Source organism: Cydia strobilella, chromosome 2 (genome assembly GCF_947568885.1).
Source record: "Cydia strobilella chromosome 2, ilCydStro3.1, whole genome shotgun sequence".
Taxonomy (NCBI): domain Eukaryota; kingdom Metazoa; phylum Arthropoda; class Insecta; order Lepidoptera; family Tortricidae; genus Cydia; species Cydia strobilella.
In genome coordinates this window covers 29,667,217-29,684,865 of record NC_086042.1, presented here as the reverse complement: position 1 = coordinate 29,684,865, position 17,649 = coordinate 29,667,217, and the positions used below count along the sequence as shown (strand labels likewise).

Genomic DNA, 17,649 nt, shown 5'->3' with positions numbered 1-17,649 from the left:
CTACAACTGCGGTGGATTATTTAAATAAATGTAAATGCGCGTATTGTAAGGACAATTCTCATCCTTTATATAAATGTGAGAAGTTTAATGCGCTCGCTCTAAAAGAACGAAAACATTTCGTGGAACAAAATAAACTTTGTACCAATTGTTTATTCATTGGCCACGAACTAAAAGATTGCAAGTCGCGCCATACTTGCCGCGTCTGCACTCAAAGGCACCATTCCTCATTGCATGAAGATGCGCCTACTCCAACCGTCTTACTGACTACGGAGTCTTCTTCTTCCCCTGAGTTGCGCTCAGTAGCGGAAACCTCCTCGCCCACTCCATTACATGGAGCTACGGGGCATCCTTCTAGTAAGAACTGTACGGTCTTACTCACGACTGCGCTTGTAAATTTACGACCCTTGAACCAGGGGCCTTACACGCCGCGGTCCGTTCGCACCCTTGTGGATCAAGGTGCGCAGACCACGCTCATTTCTGAGTCGTGCGTCCAACGTCTCGGCCTGCCGCGGTACTCCGCGCCCACGGGCACCACTCTCACCGGTATTGGTGGCGAAGTCCAACCACGGGGTTACGTGTTGTGCGAGGTCACACCTCACAACAAACCCGAGCCGAAGCTTCACATCGAAGCTTATATCTTAGCTGACTTGACAAGCTACACTGCTTATATTCCTAAATCAATTGGGAATATTCATAAGTTTCAACACCTTCAAAATCTTGATCTAGCGGACCCAGAACTGCGCTCAACGCGGCCTGTTGAACTGATACTGGGATCTGATTATCTTGATAGCATACTGCTACTGGATAATATCAAGGGTCCACCGGGCACACCCGTGGCCATTAACAGCATTTTTGGTTATCTGATAGGTGGTCCAATTTCATATGAAAGTATGAAACGATTAAGTGTCAACTTGAGTACTTGCCAACTTGACATGAAACTTCAAAGGTTCTGGGAGTTGGAATCCATACCAGAACATCCACATCTTACAAAAGATGAATTACGCTGTGAGTCGATCTTCGTCGATACTCACACACGAGATGCAAATGGGAAATATACAGTTTCCCTACCCTTCAAGGAGAATGCTCCGCCCTTGGGCGAGTCTCGTGCTATAGCTCTCTCACGCTTAACTAAACTAGAGGCACGCCTGTCTCGCGACCCTGCCTTGCGTGAGAACTATAATAAATGTATCCAAGAATACTTAGACTTGGGACATATGGAGCCAGTCACTGACTCAGCGAGTCCTGGCACTCCCCCCTACTATCTACCTCACCACGTCGTGGTGAAGAGTTCCACATCCACTACGATTACTGCGAAGAGTACGAAGTATCGTATTGTGTATGACGCTTCATGCAAGACTACATCAGGTCGTTCTCTTAACGATAATCTTCTCACTGGTCAGAAATTGCAGCAAGACATTTCTGATATTTTACTGAAGTACAGACTTCATAAAATAGTCTTTACGGCAGACCTCAAAATGATGTATCGCTACATCGGTCTTTGTAAAGAACACCGTGACTTCCATCGGATTTTTTGGAGATTCTCTCCCCATGATCCCGTAAAGGAATATCGTATGTGCTCTGTCACATTCGGCGTCGCTTCCGCGCCGTTCCTAGCTTTGCGAACACTTCGTCAATTAGCAATTGATGAAGCTGCTAACTTCCCACTTGCCTCGCAAGTACTCCTTAACGAAGTATTCGTTGATGATGTCGTTACTGGAGTTGATACGGTTGAAGATGCTATCACTCTTCAGCATCAACTAACTTCCATTTGTAAAGCAGGAACCTTCGAACTCCGCAAATGGACAGTAACAGTTCTGAGTTTTTATCGCATTTAAGCGATGACGCTTCCATTCATGATGACGCTCTCATTTTGTCAGCACTCGACACTGACGCTTCTGTCAAGGTCTTAGGGCTTAAGTGGAACCCTAAATCCGACGTCTTTTCCTATCAAACGGATGGAGTGGCTAACTCACGCAAATGTACGAAACGTATAATGTTGGCAGAAATCGTTAAGATTTACGATCCCCTCGGATTTCTAAGTCCAGTGACCGTATTCGTGAAGCATTTAATCCAACTTTTATGGGTATCAGGCTCAGGTTGGGATGCTGCCCCTCCTCAGGGTATATGTGACTTGTGGTTTCGGTTCATCGACGAACTGCCGCTACTACAAGACATTGCGTTACCTCGTCACGTGCTTCCTAGCACACATCAAGTGTCACTTCATGGCTTTTCAGACGCATCTGAAAAGGCGTACGCCGCCTGCGTCTACATTCGTGTCGTTGACTCGAACGGTGCCATCAGCACCCACCTTCTCATAGGTAAAACAAAAATTGCGCCTTTGAAACGGCTTACTACCCCTCGATTGGAGCTATGCGGTGCTCATCTATTGTCAAAATTGATAAAAAAGGTCCTCACTGCTTACAGCAGTAGATTGTCTTTCGACCAATTCTACGCTTGGTCCGATTCCACTATAACTCTTGCCTGGTTACGTTCGTCTCCAGACAAGTGGCGGACATACGTATCTAACCGCATCGCGGAGACAACAAGCAACGTGCCTGCCTCTCATTGGAACCACGTTCAATCCGCAGACAACCCCGCAGACCCCGCGTCTCGTGGTGTTCTCCCATCTCAGTTGAACCATCAACTATGGTTCACGGGACCTGCTTGGCTCAGTAAAAATGAGTCTGAGTGGCCCAAGACTAACGTCGTATGCCACACCGACGAAGAACGTCGCAAGCATGTTCTTCTCACACAAACCAATGAACCTAAGAGCTTAGAGTTCATTGAGCGATTCTCATCGCTTCCAAGGATGCTACGCGTCATTTCGTATATGTTACGATTCGTAAATAAATGTCGTAAAGCCAATAGTCCTACGACTAAACATGTCACAGTTCCTGAGACAAAACAAGCTCTCAGTCGAATTATATCACTTGTCCAAAGTGAATGCTTTTCTGAAGACATCTCGCGTCTTAAGGACGACGACAGATGTACAAAACGTCTTCAGAAACTGAAACCTTTCTTGGACGATGCCGGACTCCTCAGGGTCGGCGGCAGAATAAATCGGGCCAACGTACCGTATGATGCCAAGCATCAGATTCTGTTACCCAAGAAACACCATTTCACGAATCTTCTCATTGATTTTTATCATAAAAACACATTTACATGTGGGACCTCAAACTTTGCAGTTTGCTCAGTTACCTACTACTAGGGTTCGATCACTTCGTCCCTTCTTAAATACGTCCATTGATTTTGCGGGACACTTCTTTCTTAAATCAAGTAAACTTCGTAACGCGAAAGTTTATAAATCATACGTATGCGTGTTCGTTTGCCAATCAACGAAAGCAATCCATTTGGAATTAGTTCCCGATCTCTCAACCGAATCTTTTCTGAACGCATTGCGTAGGTTCATATCCCGACGCGGGTATTGCAAAACAATCCGTTCTGATTGCGGACGGAACTTTGTAGGTTGTGACAGGTACCTTTCCGAACTTTACACGTTTCTGCGAAACGAGTCAAATCAGACTGCTATAAACAACCAGCTGACAAACATGCAAACCACCTGGCAGTTTAATCCTCCGTATGCTCCGCATTTTGCCGGTCTCGTCGAACGAGCCGTAGGTAGTCTGAAACGACACTTACATCGTGTCATAGGTACACTAAAACTGACTCAAGACGAATTTAATACTTTGATCTGTCAAATTGAATCGGTTTGTAATTCAAGACCTCTCTGTCAACTTAGTAATGATCCTACTGATCCATTACCCCTTACTCCTGGACATTTCCTCATCGGGGAACCATTAACGTCTTTACCTGAATTTGACTTGTCTAACGACAACCCAAACCGCCTCGCTAGATGGCAGGTTATTCAACAAGCTGTTCAACATTTTTGGAAACGCTGGAGCGTAGAATATTTACACCAGCTACAACCAAGAGGTAAATGGTTCCACGACAATACTAACACACCCCTTCGGGAGGGTTCTGTAGTTGTGTTGATAGACAACACACTGCCACCACTACAATGGCGTCTCGCGCGCGTGCATCAACTGCATCCCGGCGCCGACGGTATTACCAGAGTCGTAACTGTACGCATCGGTAATACTCTTACCAAGCGACCTGTAGTTAAGGTCTGCCCACTGCCTGTTGAATAGGCATCTCTTAGGTATAGCATTACATGTCTTAGCCCTAAGTTAGCATAGTATTCTGTATGATAGTTCTTAAATAAAATAAGCATTATTTTATGGCCGGCGGCATGTTCGGTACTTTTATATGTACGCACAAATACTACGTATTTTTATTTTCTTATTTCTAAATCGGTTAATACTTAATCGAATAACTAGCATAGTCCAAAACGGGACAAGCCTAAAACGGAACGCTATTCAAAGCGCGCAACACCGAAACTCGAGTGTTGCCATACTCTCTCTACACAACGATCTCGGAACATGTAAACCGCCGTCGCATCGCTCGCTCCGAAGCTTGAGCTCAAACCCCAAAATCAAACCATACCAAGTGTCCAGCACAAATAGAAGATCGTCTGTCGACTCCAGCCTATGAGGTTGCTACATTCATCATCGAAGGAACAGGGGCCCCTGGAGAAAGTCTAACACGTCATCAGGTTAGTCCCAAATTACGGTCTATGCTAGACTATCAACTACATTTCCCCAACACATATTTAAATACATTTTATCGTATTTTTATAAATCTTCATTTTTAGTTTTAAAGTGTGTCGACAGATGGCAGTGAATTTACTGTGGTTACAAAACTTACTATGACAGTACCGCTCTAGTATAAGTTACTTTATGGTAAGACGCAGCGCTTACGCTTTAGGCCTCAGAATACGATATGGATTAGATATGGTAGTGTCAAAAGTGACGTTTCTTCAAACAAAAACATTACGCGTTAACGGAAAACGCGTCCGTCACTTCACGATATCGAATGAAAACACTAAGGGGTTATATGCTAATTCATTACGTCGGTTAGGCATGTTTTCGCGTTTTTCACTGTAAATTACTTTTCCCCTCACTAGCTCGGAAAGTTGTCTTTTATCCTTTAAAACAAGCGGGGAAAAACGCATTTTATCCACTAGTGGGGAAAGTAATTTGACCTTGGATGGAGCGTGTTTAAGTAGCTTGACAGATAACAAAACGTAAAACGCTCATAATAATGATTCGTTTGATAGTGGTTTGATATTAATTATCATTAAACAAATGGTTTGAAAATCTAATAAAAAATACCAAATTTAGAATAAATTTTATGTCATAAACCTTAGTTCCATAAGAAACGTTTGTTTTTTAATAATGATGTTAAATATAATTCTGAACGCACAAGTTGAGTCGATGCAATTTCAAAACGCATCATTGACATTTCATACGTCAGAAATGTCAACATTGTCAACAAAATTTTTACTTAAAAACTTCTCACGTAAAAATACAGAATTTCCAGAGTTTTTTGTTATAATATCGTAAAAAAATGAGTGATTTCAGTGATGAAGATGATCTAACGCCTGTGGATGTTGCACTTTCCTCGCTATAGTGAGGTGAAAAGTTTTGTGTTACACACGGGTGCAAATGTATTTTACTTCTCGTGTGTTGAAACACTTGCTACGCTCAGGATTCTATTTTAGAACCACTCGCTTCGCTCGTGGTTCAACTATAGAATCCTTTCGCTTGCTCGTGTTTCAATTCCACACTCGCGGGTAAAATACAACTTTGCACCCTTGTATAACAAATAACTATTATCATCACGAAAGCTGTCATTATGCTTATTTTTGAAATGTAGATGAGAAATTTCGCATAATATGATAGCATGACAACAGAAACGAGCTCCTTCCTTAATGCCTCGTTCACATCTATTCCAGTAGCCGAACTTAAACTATCGTGAGACATATTTCAAAATATTTAGATCAGTACGGTTTCACTCACTATTATTTTTAGTCGCTTTTGAAGACATGTTTCGGATTCTTTGGGATTCCTCAGGCACGAGTGTTCGCGGCGGTTGTACGTCGTGCACAGCCCCGCGCCCCCCGCCTGCCTGAGGAAGGATTCTCAAAGAATCTGAAACATGTCGCCAAAAGCGACTAAAAATAATAGTGAGTGAAACCGTACTGATCTAAATATTCCAGTAGCATTAGGGTGCGTAGCCAATGTGCAAATCGTTAACGCTCCGTTGCGTAGCGTAGTCATCTCTCTATCACTCTTCCATATTAGTGCGACGGTCCGAAGGAGACAGTTGCGTTTCGTTCGCTACGGAGCGTAAGATATTGTAACGTTGGCTACGCAGAACTGGAATACCACTGGAATAATCTGAACCGGCACTGATCATATGTCATATCGATAACATTAATTCGAATCATTTTCATCGTCCAGTGAATTTATGTAGACTATTACCAAAAACAAGAATAGTTGTTTAATATTTAACGTTTAATCCAACACTAAAATGGCTGTTTGCACTTTTCCAGTGGCGCTAGATTGGGAGAGCTTAAAATCAAAAAGTAGACTGTCAATCGAGTCACTGGATTGGAATGCTCACTGGAATGAGTGCTGGGGCCCTATTCGAGATGCACAACTGTCAGTTTCGGCTTCAACATCAGTTCAACAGTGGAATGAATCATTTTTTCATCAACTGTGGAAAGTATCATTTGGTACAACCAAAACTCATTCATTGAAAAAATTATTCAACAAAAATCAACTTTGTTTTCTTACTACTATATGGTTTAAAATGGCTCTGAACTCGTCGTGGTTCGGTTTGGTTTCGTTGTCACCTAACTGTGGATTGCTAATGTCAAATTTACCTATTCGACAACACACGATTTCTTCCATTCAACTGAAGTTCAACACGTAACGTCACTTAACGCATGTCGAATACCGCTCCTGGTTTCGATCACGGACTGGGGGCCGTTTTTTGAATTTCGTGTGGCTTCCTTTATTATATATCCACTACTAGGCATTTAAATTCTACTAATATAAATTGGGAATCTAGTGGTATTGACCACTCGTTATCAATTTCTATTGCTCGTATTTCAAAAATATCAATCTGCAGTTTTCCACAGATTTTCGTGTGACGAAATCGAGCGTTCGAAATTCAAAAATCGGCCCCCTATACGGCTACCATCAGTTTGGCACTGACATAAACGCTATCGAGAACGTAATTTACTTTCTATGCATCTCGCTCGTACTCGCATATTAGTGCGAGCGAGATGCATAGAAAGTGAATTACGTTCTCGATGGCGTTTATGTCAGTGCCAAACTGATGGTAGCCGTACTGGAGTGTTACTGGAATGGGTCTCTATTGTTTGACATAATTATTGAAAGTCATAATGTAATAATTGTCATATTATCATTAGTCATAATTTGGTTTTTCTCAGAAACGCGTAACTTTTCAGGATTGCCATAAAACAAACCTAACCTAACCTATCTATAGGATAACCAGAAAACAGAAAACCGCAGCCAAATAACACTAGACCCTACCAAAGATAGATATAAATCCGTAATAGATGGATACAGTCTAAGGAAAAAACGTGCCTCGAAAATCAAGAAAATTTGATTCTCGTTCAGAGGGCGCTACTAGTTTTGGCCTACAGTCGTATAGATGGCGTTGACGGTTTCGTTTGTTATTTAACAATTTTAACGCATATCAGTGAAAGAATATGGGTCAAAATCATAAAAATAATTAATGCAAATAAAAAAAAACATTTATATATATTTAAATACATTCTATCGTATTTTTATAAAACTTCATTTTTAGTTTTAAAGTGTGTCGACAGATGGCAGTGAATTTACTGGGGTTACAAAATTTACTATGACAGTACCGCTCTAGTATAAGTTACTCTATGACCCTACTAATAGTGTTGTGTTCCTGCCGGTGAGTAAGGCTGCCAGAGCTCGAGGGAGAGGAGTGTTAGGGTCGGCAACGCGCATGTAACTCCTCTGGAGTTGCAGGCGTACATAGGCTGCGGAGACTGCTTAACATCAGGCGGGCCGTATGCTTGTTTGCCACCGACGTAGTATAAAAAAAAAACTTGAGGAAAATCCTGAATTCCGGTTTCAGAATTATGACTAATGATAATATGACAATCATTACATTATGACTTTCAATAATTATGTCAAACAAAGGGATCCCTACTGGGATAGATGTGAACGGGGCATAAGCAAGTGGGTTTTCTTAATAAGATTTCTCGCGGTCCGACGATCTTGCTCGTCATATTTACTTTCAGTTATGCGGCTTCGCCTGAACGCGATATTTTGAAGTTTTCGAATAGTTTTGTATTCAATTTGGTTATGAAGTTTGTTTATTAAATATCATGCTTAATATGTTTTTAATGAAAATGAAAATGAAATGAAATGAAAATGAAAATATTTTATTTCATTAATAAAATGTTACATTACAAGGTAGTAGGTTGGGACTTCCTTTTAAGTATATTATACCTGTATCAGGAAGCCCCGCTCCTCCGTAGCAACAAGTAATTTTTAGTTTAACAAAAGCAGAAAGAAAACTTAAGCTAATACAATTTTATCTACATTAATGGGTTAACAAATCCATTTAAAACCAAATTTCAATTGCTTATGGCAAAAAATGAAAAAAGTCGTACTTGGAAAGTAAAATGTTTTAGCACAGAAATGCATCACCTCCTGTTCTAAAAGGTGTGTACCTTTTAGAACAACAATGACCCTCTTTCAGAGCATGAGAAATTAAAATAACTTTTAGGTTTGAACAAATATCAATCAAGACAACCAACCTTTTAAATAGCCGGTAATAAAGTAAACTATGGAAGCGCTGGTGGCCTAGCGGTAAGAGCGTGCTACTTTCAATCCGGAGGTCGCGGGTTCAAACCCCGGCTCGTACCAATGAGTTTTTCGGAACTTTTCGGTGAAGGAAAACATCGTGAGGAAACCGGACTGATCCTAACAAGGCCTAGTTCCCCCTCTGGGTTGAAAGGTCAGATGGCAGTCGCTTTCGTAAAAACTAGTGCCTACGTCAATTCTTAGGATTAGTTGTCAAGCGGACCCCAGGCTCCCAGGAGCAGTGGTAAAATGCCGGGATAACGCGAGGAAGAAGGAAGGTAATAAACTATAGACAGATATTGAAAATAAAAGGTAGGTACAGGGCCGTAATAAAGTTTTATGAATAAGGGGGTTTAATTATACTGCTATATATGAAATAAAACTATGAAAACGGATTATATCGCGTATATAGAATTTATAATACATCCCGACGTTTCGAACCCTTTACAGCGTTCGTGGTCAACGGGTGACTGAGGAAAACTACAAAATGCAAAAATACCCACATACTAAAAATAATGAACCATAAACTTTAAGGCTGGCTGTACATGCAAAATCGGTTCATAAGGCTAGTTATACACTACAATTATTTTCAAGTAAAGATATATAAATTCAATATACGCGATATAATCCGTTTTCATAGTTTTATTTCATGAGTAACTATCGCGGTAACCGAAGACAATATTATATACTGCAAGCTAATGATATACGATTGAAAATAAATGAAAATAAGACATGTTTTCTTTGTTATTTTCTATCTAGCCAATTTTTACAGTGTTTTTAGGTTTGCCCTTGCAAATAAAGTCTAGTTTCCGTGCATTATTTACTTTATTAGGGACAGAATACTTTTAGTTCGTGATCACAACCAACCTTTGCTGCATTGCTAGAACTGGCGGTGGTTTATTCCCTGATCCCTATAAGACAGGTTTACCTAGTTTAGGGCTCAGGACACTATTCCTAGGCTGTCTAACAATAGAATACTCCTAAAAATGTAATTCTACTATGTAATAAGCTGCATTTTTGATACACAAATAAATCATTTTTAATATTAGATTATTTTAATCCGGGTCACTCACGTATTATAAAATAAAAAATAAAAAAGCCCTTTATTCGATGTAAAAACGGTTACATATAAATTTGAAAAAATAAAACTTAAACTTAAAATTAGTGTTTTAATTACATGAATCCCTAGTGGGCATGAATCTAGTATAACTGGATCGGTCATGAGGAGTGGGGGAAAATGACCGAACGGGATAGTCTTATGTATCTTTCAGTAGGAGTAGCAGAGAAAGCGCTGTTATTGTTTGTCCTTGTCATAGTTTCACTTTTCCACCGCTGCCACAACCGAGATTGTGGCAAACAAATAAGTACGTGACATGTCATGTTTGTTCGTTGCTTGTTTAATTATCGTTGTTTTGTATGAAATTGTGCTTTCTCTTATGAAATATAGTGATGGTTAGCGTTTTGAATGCTTGAACTTTGATAAAATACTGGTGAATTGTTCTGTAATCGGCTGTAATAGCCGCTCTGAGCAAAAATATGAGATCATAACCTTTCACACGTAAGTACGGTATTTAACACCTTCCCCTTAACGCAATATGTGAGAATAACATCGTAAAATTACGTTACACTCAAAGCAATGTAGAATCAAACGATTTCAATAAAAATATCACAATTATTTACGCAAATTAACAAAACATTATTTGTAAAATTATCCGCCCAAATTACGTAGGTAGGTAAGAGTCTGAGGTCAGCCATTTTTAAACTTCTTCTTAATTTAGCTGCATAACAATCATGTTAGGGATACCAGATGAAAATATCATAATTTTATGGGTAATTTTGACCTCGAAGTTTTTTCTTACTCTAATTCCAAAAAATAAATAAACAACGTTGTGAAGATTAAATGTGGTGTACATTAATTGGTGTGATTGCGATTTGTGATTTCTTTAAATTAAAACCCATAATACATTTTATTTTACGTTTTATTTACTAAACATGTTTAGTTTTGTACCACCTGCGCGAATTATAGGAGGTATTTCATTGTTTATACGCCTAAAAAGAACGGCCCATTGACCTTTTATTTAACAATTTTTTAATACCGTCAAACAAGCTAACTTTGCCTCCAGGGTAATCGCCCCAACGTGATATCAAATATTGGGGTAATTTTTACCAATATGGTATCCCCACGTTTATGACGTCATCTATGTCTCTCCCTTACGGGCGCACGCGTATAGCTGGTCTGTGTAATGCTAGGTCTATGCTAGTGGGTAAAGGCCTCCTCCAGTGCTGCCCATTTGTCCCTGTCCTGTGCTAATGACATCCAGTCTGTGCCGGCTGTTCCTTTTATGTCATCTTCCCAACGTGTAAGTCGTCTGCCTTGGCCTCTTTTGCCAAGTGGGCCTCTCCATTTAGTGACTTTCGATGTCCATCTCTTGCCTGTTAGTCTTGCTGTATGGCCTGCCCACTTCCACTTAAGTTTCTTTGCATAACTCAAGGCATCTGTTGCTCTTGTTTTTTCTCTTATTTTAGAGTGTCTTATTTTGTCTATTTTTCTTATATTGAGCATGCTTCTTTCTAACGCGCGTTGGCAAGTGATGATTTTCTTTTGAGCGTTTGCTGTGAATTTCCGGGTCACTCACGTATTATTAAGTCGAATAGCTCGACATGTTTCAGTCCAATTTACGAGGACAGTCTTCACGGAGACATGTCGAGCTATTCGACTTAATAATACGTGAGTGACCCGGTTTAAAATAATCTAATATGTTTGAGTCTCACGGGAGTTTTATAGTTAAAATCATTTTTCATTTTCATTTTCATCTATATATGTAGGTATAACTACCTAGATCTCGGACCTATATGACGTCGAAATACAAAGGTTATAATTTAATGGACATAAATTAGGTACGGATCCATTGTAATGTATTAGGGTTTATGGTATAAGTCTGGTGATATTTTTCAGAAACATTAACACCCATTCACCAATTTAAACTACGTAATACCATAGAGTAACTTATACTAGAGCGGTACTGTCATAGTAAATTTTGTAACCCCAGTAAATTCACTGCCATCTGTCGACACACTGATAATCGTTAAAATTGTTAAATAACAAACGAAACCGTCAACGCCATCTATACGACTGTAGGCCAAAACTAGTAGCGCCCTCTGAACGAGAATCAAATTTTCTTAATTTTCGAGGCACGTTTTTTCCTTAGACTGTATCCATCTATTACGGAGTTATATCTATCTTTGGTAATACATTCAATAATGTTCAAACCTAGGTTGGCCCTAGCTATGTATACATTGACATCTCTTTTTTTGTGACATTTGTTTTATTTATTAATTTTATATTCTATTATTTGATTTCTGTTCTAATCTTAAGTTGACGATCTTTTAGTGAAAGCCTTAATTTTATCCCTTTTTGTAAAATAATGTGCCTTTTTCTTTAAGAAATAAAGATATCTAATCTAATCTAATCTAATCCCGAAACACATAAACAACACGTTTCGGATTAAACCAAGCTCAACGCCATCTCTTTCCATTTAATAAAGCGAGAGAGAGCAGCTAGTTAATTAGCACCTGTGACTTGCTGGTTACTTATAATTAATAGCCTGTTATCGGCAGGATAGACATTAATCATACAAGCGGAGCGGTCAATCAACCCCTTTCATAGAGTATCGAGGCTTGAATGGTGTGGTTTTCAGTTATTAAGAGGAAAGCGGACGGCCGCTTTTCCATACTAGCGTAGTCCCCATTTTCCCCTCTGGATATTGACAGTATGGAACACATTTTTACATAATTTATTGTATATTAACCATAGCTATGCCCCTACGTTTGACTTTTTTCGATTATATTAAAAATTTGGTGCGAAAAAGATTTCTTACAAATTTGTAAATGCTCCTAACGCTTATAATAATTAAAACTTCGAAAAAAGTCAAACGTAGGGGCATAGCTGTGGTTCAACAAATTGCGTCAAAATATTTTCAATAATGTTAAAATCCAGGGAGGAAAATGAGTACTACGTTTGTATGAAAGGACGATTTCGCGCGGGTCCTCCACTTTTAGATATTATGTTTCAACATATCGGTTTTCTGTAAACTCTAATTACGTTTAGGCATTTTCTGGCCTCTATTAACATTTGCTTAAAAGGGGCAAAACGCATTGTCTATGGAGGGTGGAACAAAATCTTAGTTTTTATATCGAATTTTACTCGTTTTAATCAAGCGAAAATATCATGTAAAATTGTCAGTACTAATGAGGATTAACAAAATACTATATAGTCCGTTCGCGTTCTTAACTATACCTAAGTCTATGTTTTAGAAAGATCTAAAACCCGGCCAAGTGCGAGTCGGACTCGCGCACCGAGGGTTCCATACTTTTTAGTATTTGTTGTTATAGCGGCAACAGGAATACATCATCTGAAAATTTCAACTGTCTAGCTATCACGGTTCATGAGATACAGCCTGGTGACAGACAGACAGACGGACAGCGGAGTCTTATTAATAGGGTCCCATTTTCACCCTTTGGGTACGGAACCCTAAAAACATACTAAGTTTTCTAACTGAATTTTAAATTAAATAAAGAATAGGTTGACCCTTCTACCTAAACACTCTAAAGGACTTCCGGTTCGAACGCCATCTTGATAGTAGCCTCGTGATTAATTCCTTTGTTTTTTGCTCATTAATATTGTTTAAAGTGTAATATCGATAGCTTTATTATACAATAATCTAATGTGGTAGTGTGCAGTGAATGGAGAATTAATCTCAAAGCGTGTTTAACCACCATTTTGGAGTCAACGGCCGGTAGTCCACGTGCTTTTTCGTAAAATCCAGCTATCGGTTTTACGAGACAACTACAACTACCACCGAACAGCGTCGTGCTCTAAGAGCATTTATTTTGTTCCTACCCTTTTACGTGACATTGGCTACGGGCAACACCGCCCTCAAGTCCATCAAGAAAAGCAAGAAAAGAAACACTCTAAATAATGTTTAGGTTGGTACGTGTTCATATGTATAATGCCAAACATGCGTTAGATATTATCGCTTTAATCGCCACATTTGCCCCATTCTACACAATCCTTGATGCGGACTGAATCATTAATGCGGCTAAGCCATACATATAATCAAAGATAGATATAACTCCGTAATAGATGGATACAGTCTAAGGAAAAAACGTGCCTCGAAAATCACGAAAATTTGATTCTCGATCAGATGGCGCCACTAGTTTTGGCCTACACTCGTATAGAGGGCGTTGACTGTTTCGTTTGTTATTTATAATTTTAACGCATACCAGTGAAAGAACATGGGTCAAAATCATATAAAAATAATTAATGCAAATAAAAAAATCATCCATATTTAAATACATTTTATGGTATTTTTATAAATATTTATTTTTAGTTTTAAAGTGTGTCGACAGATGGCAGTGAATTTACTGGGGTTACAAAATTTACTATGACAGTACCGCTCTAGTATAAGTTACTCTATGATATAATATAATACATATAATACGCCATTACCAACTGGCATACGGAAATGTTGTTCGGGACGCGTTTAATCTGTGGCTTAAATGATTTAACGCTTGGCTCTGAGCTTAATTAAATAGTGGTGCCAAGAATTATATGGATGGTAGGTACACATGTTGTTCGACATGTAAGCTCCGGGTTTATATAGAGATACATATTACTTTTCCCCTCACTAGCTCGGAAAGCCGTCTTTTATCCTTTAAAACAAGCGGGGAAAAACGCATTTTATCCACTAGTGGGAAAAGTAATTTGACCTTGGATGGAGCGTGTTTAAGTAGCTTTTGACAGATAACAAAACGTAAAACGCTCATAATACTGGTTCGTTCCATATTAATTATCAATAAATAAATGGTTTGAGAATTTAATAAAAAATACCAAATTTAGCTTTATTTAATGATTTTAAGTCATAAACCTTAAATTCCATAAGAAACATTTGTTTTTTTAATGATGTTGAATGTAATTCTGAACGCACAAGTTGAGTCGATGCAATTTCAAAACGCATCGTCAGAAATATCAACATTGTCAGCAAAAAATTTCTCACCGATTCCGACACGTAAAAATACACAACTTTCAGTTTTCTGTTATAAAAAAAAAGTAATTCCAGTGATGAAGATGATCTAACGCCTGTGGATATTGCACTTTCCTCGCTATAGTGAGGGAAAAGTTTTGTGTTACACACGGGTGCAAATGTATTTTACTTTTCGTGTGTTGAAACACTCGCTACGCTCAGGATCATTCAACTATAGAATCCTTTCGCTTGCTCTTGTTTCAGTTCCACACTCGCGGGTAAAATACAACTTTGCACCCTTGCATAACAAATAACCATTGTTATAACGGCCTACAAAGCAGAAGGTCCCGCGTTGGAAATGTTTAAGTCTTATTATCAAACTAGAACTAGAAATGACGCAGCTACCCTATGGTGTGACTTTATTATACTCGTAATAAATACAAACTCGTCTTTTGCAGGGCAATCAGAAATGTAATCAGCCTCTGTTAAAAATATCATATTAAATTAAAATGTCCAACCCTGACACGGGTCTGCCAAGTCTTTGTTATATTTTCTCAGCTGAGCAAATAATCTGCGGAATAAATGAATTATGTTAGAAATGACAAAATTGGAAGACTTTGACAGATGCGTTGGTGGTGTAATGGTCAGCATAGTTGGCTTCCAAGCAGTTGATCCGAGTTCGATTCTCGGCCAACGCATATCTTTTTCACTTCCTTTACATATAATTACCAGGTATTTAAAGTTAATTAATGCGTCATATTATCGTTCTTATAACATAAGTTCAGATTCTTGAATATTGTATTAAGTATTTCTGAACAACAAGACAGATGCGTTGGTGGTGTAATGGTCAGCATAGTTGCCTTCCAAGCAGTTGATCCGAGTTCGATTCTCGGCCAACGCATATCTTTTTCACTTCCTTTACATATAATTACCAGGTATTTAAAGTTAATTAATGCGTCATATTATCGTTCTTATAACATAAGTTCAGATTCTTGAATATTGTATTAAGTATTTCTGAACAACAAGACAGATGCGTTGGTGGTGTAATGGTCAGCATAGTTGCCTTCCAAGCAGTTGATCCGAGTTCGATTCTCGGCCAACGCATATTTTTCAAGCAACGTAACTTAATTACCTGTCACTTAATTAAATAATTACCTACTTTGATAACTATCCGTTGATTACATAAAAGGTTTAAAGACATTTATTCTCATAAAGATAAAATACATTACTGACATGAGAACATATTTAGAAAATACAATATTTACATCTATATTCGTTGTCGCAACATAACAAAAATAAATTATTATTTTACTAGGTATAACTGAATTATATAAGTTACATACATAACTACACTTCACTTCTTATTTAAAAATAAAAAAAATATTTGTAAGTATTAGCATAGAGTAACTTATACTAGAGCGGTACTGTCATATTAAATTTTGTAACCCCAGTAAATTCACTGCCATCTGTCGACACACTTTAAAACTAAAAATAAATATTTATAAAAATACGATAAAATGTATTTAAATATGGATAAATGATTTTTTTATTTGCATTAATTATTTTTATATGATTTTGACCCATGTTCTTTCACTGGTATGCGTTAAAATTATAAATAACAAACGAAACAGTCAACGCCCTCTATACGAGTGTAGGCCAAAACTAGTGGCGCCATCTGATCGAGAATCAAATTTTCGTGATTTTCGAGGCACGTTTTTTCCTTAGACTGTATACAGACACACATATAAGTTACTCTATGGTATTAGTTTTACATTTATGTTCAGCTTCAAAAACGACAACGCTATATTACAAAATATTTATCAGTACGTTTTTTACTCACTATTATTTTTAGTCGCTTTTGGCGACATGTTTTGGATTCTTTGGGAATCCTTCCTCAGGCACGAGTGTCCGCGGCGGTTGTACGTCGTGCACTGCCCGCACGAATATGTCTCATGGTCTCACGATAGTTTAAGTGCGATTAACGCTATATTAAATAATAATACATTAAGCGTACTTTTATGATAAACGTCTTAATTACCAATTGACCTTTTACCAGTTAGCCGTCATTTCAATTTGAGGGAATAAAAATTACACACCCAACTTCTACACAAACATAGGCTATGCAGTAGAAAAATCATTCTCTTAACCACCTTGGTAAGTACATAAATGACGTCTTTTGACAAGTCATTAATGTTCAATTTCTACAACGTTATATAACGTCCCTTTTAGGTGTCCCTCGGGACATGGGTCATAACTTAATTACGGCACAGATCGCCCTAATGTCTGTAATTACCTATAGAGACGTACTTCGTCATCAATATCTGGGTCAAGTTGAAATCAACAACAATGATGTCGAGATGTTTATGTACTCTTCTCTAAAATTTCATCATCATCATCATATCAGCCTTTATCGCCCACTGCTGAGCATAGGCCTCTCTTCTACGCCACTTATCCCGGTCCTGAGCCAATCTCTGAGCCAAGCCAATGCTCAAAAATTTATTGGCCGATAATTGTTTAGTTTCTTTTTCGTCATATTTCGATAAAATTTGGTGGTTTGTCAACATAAACGCAATTTCACCGTATATCCTGATAAATCTTCCTCTGAGTTAATATTTGTTAACTCAACGGAAAATCACGCATATTTTTTCGGGATGGGTTTTGATTTCGTATTTATTCCGCCCAATATGAGAAGCTCTTCAGCCATCCAAATCTACCGAAAAAAATCAACAGCAAAATATAAATCGGCCCACTTAAATTAAAAATAGTCATGGATACATTAATGTCCACTTTCACGTTATACAACGTGGGTAATGGAAAGCCATTACGGCACAGATCGGTCTAATGTCTGT

The 17,649-nt window shown here is 38.4% G+C and overlaps 1 protein-coding gene and 3 non-coding genes across 4 annotated transcripts in view; 3 read left to right on the top strand and 1 right to left on the bottom strand.

Annotated features, from left to right (window-relative positions):
- LOC134754801 (facilitated trehalose transporter Tret1-like) overlaps positions 1-17,649 on the bottom strand; it is a 70,742-nt gene that overhangs the window by 20,562 nt on the left and 32,531 nt on the right. The gene's annotated exons all lie outside the window — the stretch shown is intronic.
- Trnag-ucc (transfer RNA glycine (anticodon UCC)) lies at positions 15,427-15,498 on the top strand. The gene has a single exon. It is a non-coding gene; the product is annotated as a tRNA-Gly (tRNA).
- Trnag-ucc (transfer RNA glycine (anticodon UCC)) lies at positions 15,630-15,701 on the top strand. Its single transcript has one exon. It is a non-coding gene; the product is annotated as a tRNA-Gly (tRNA).
- Trnag-ucc (transfer RNA glycine (anticodon UCC)) lies at positions 15,833-15,904 on the top strand. Its single transcript has one exon. It is a non-coding gene; the product is annotated as a tRNA-Gly (tRNA).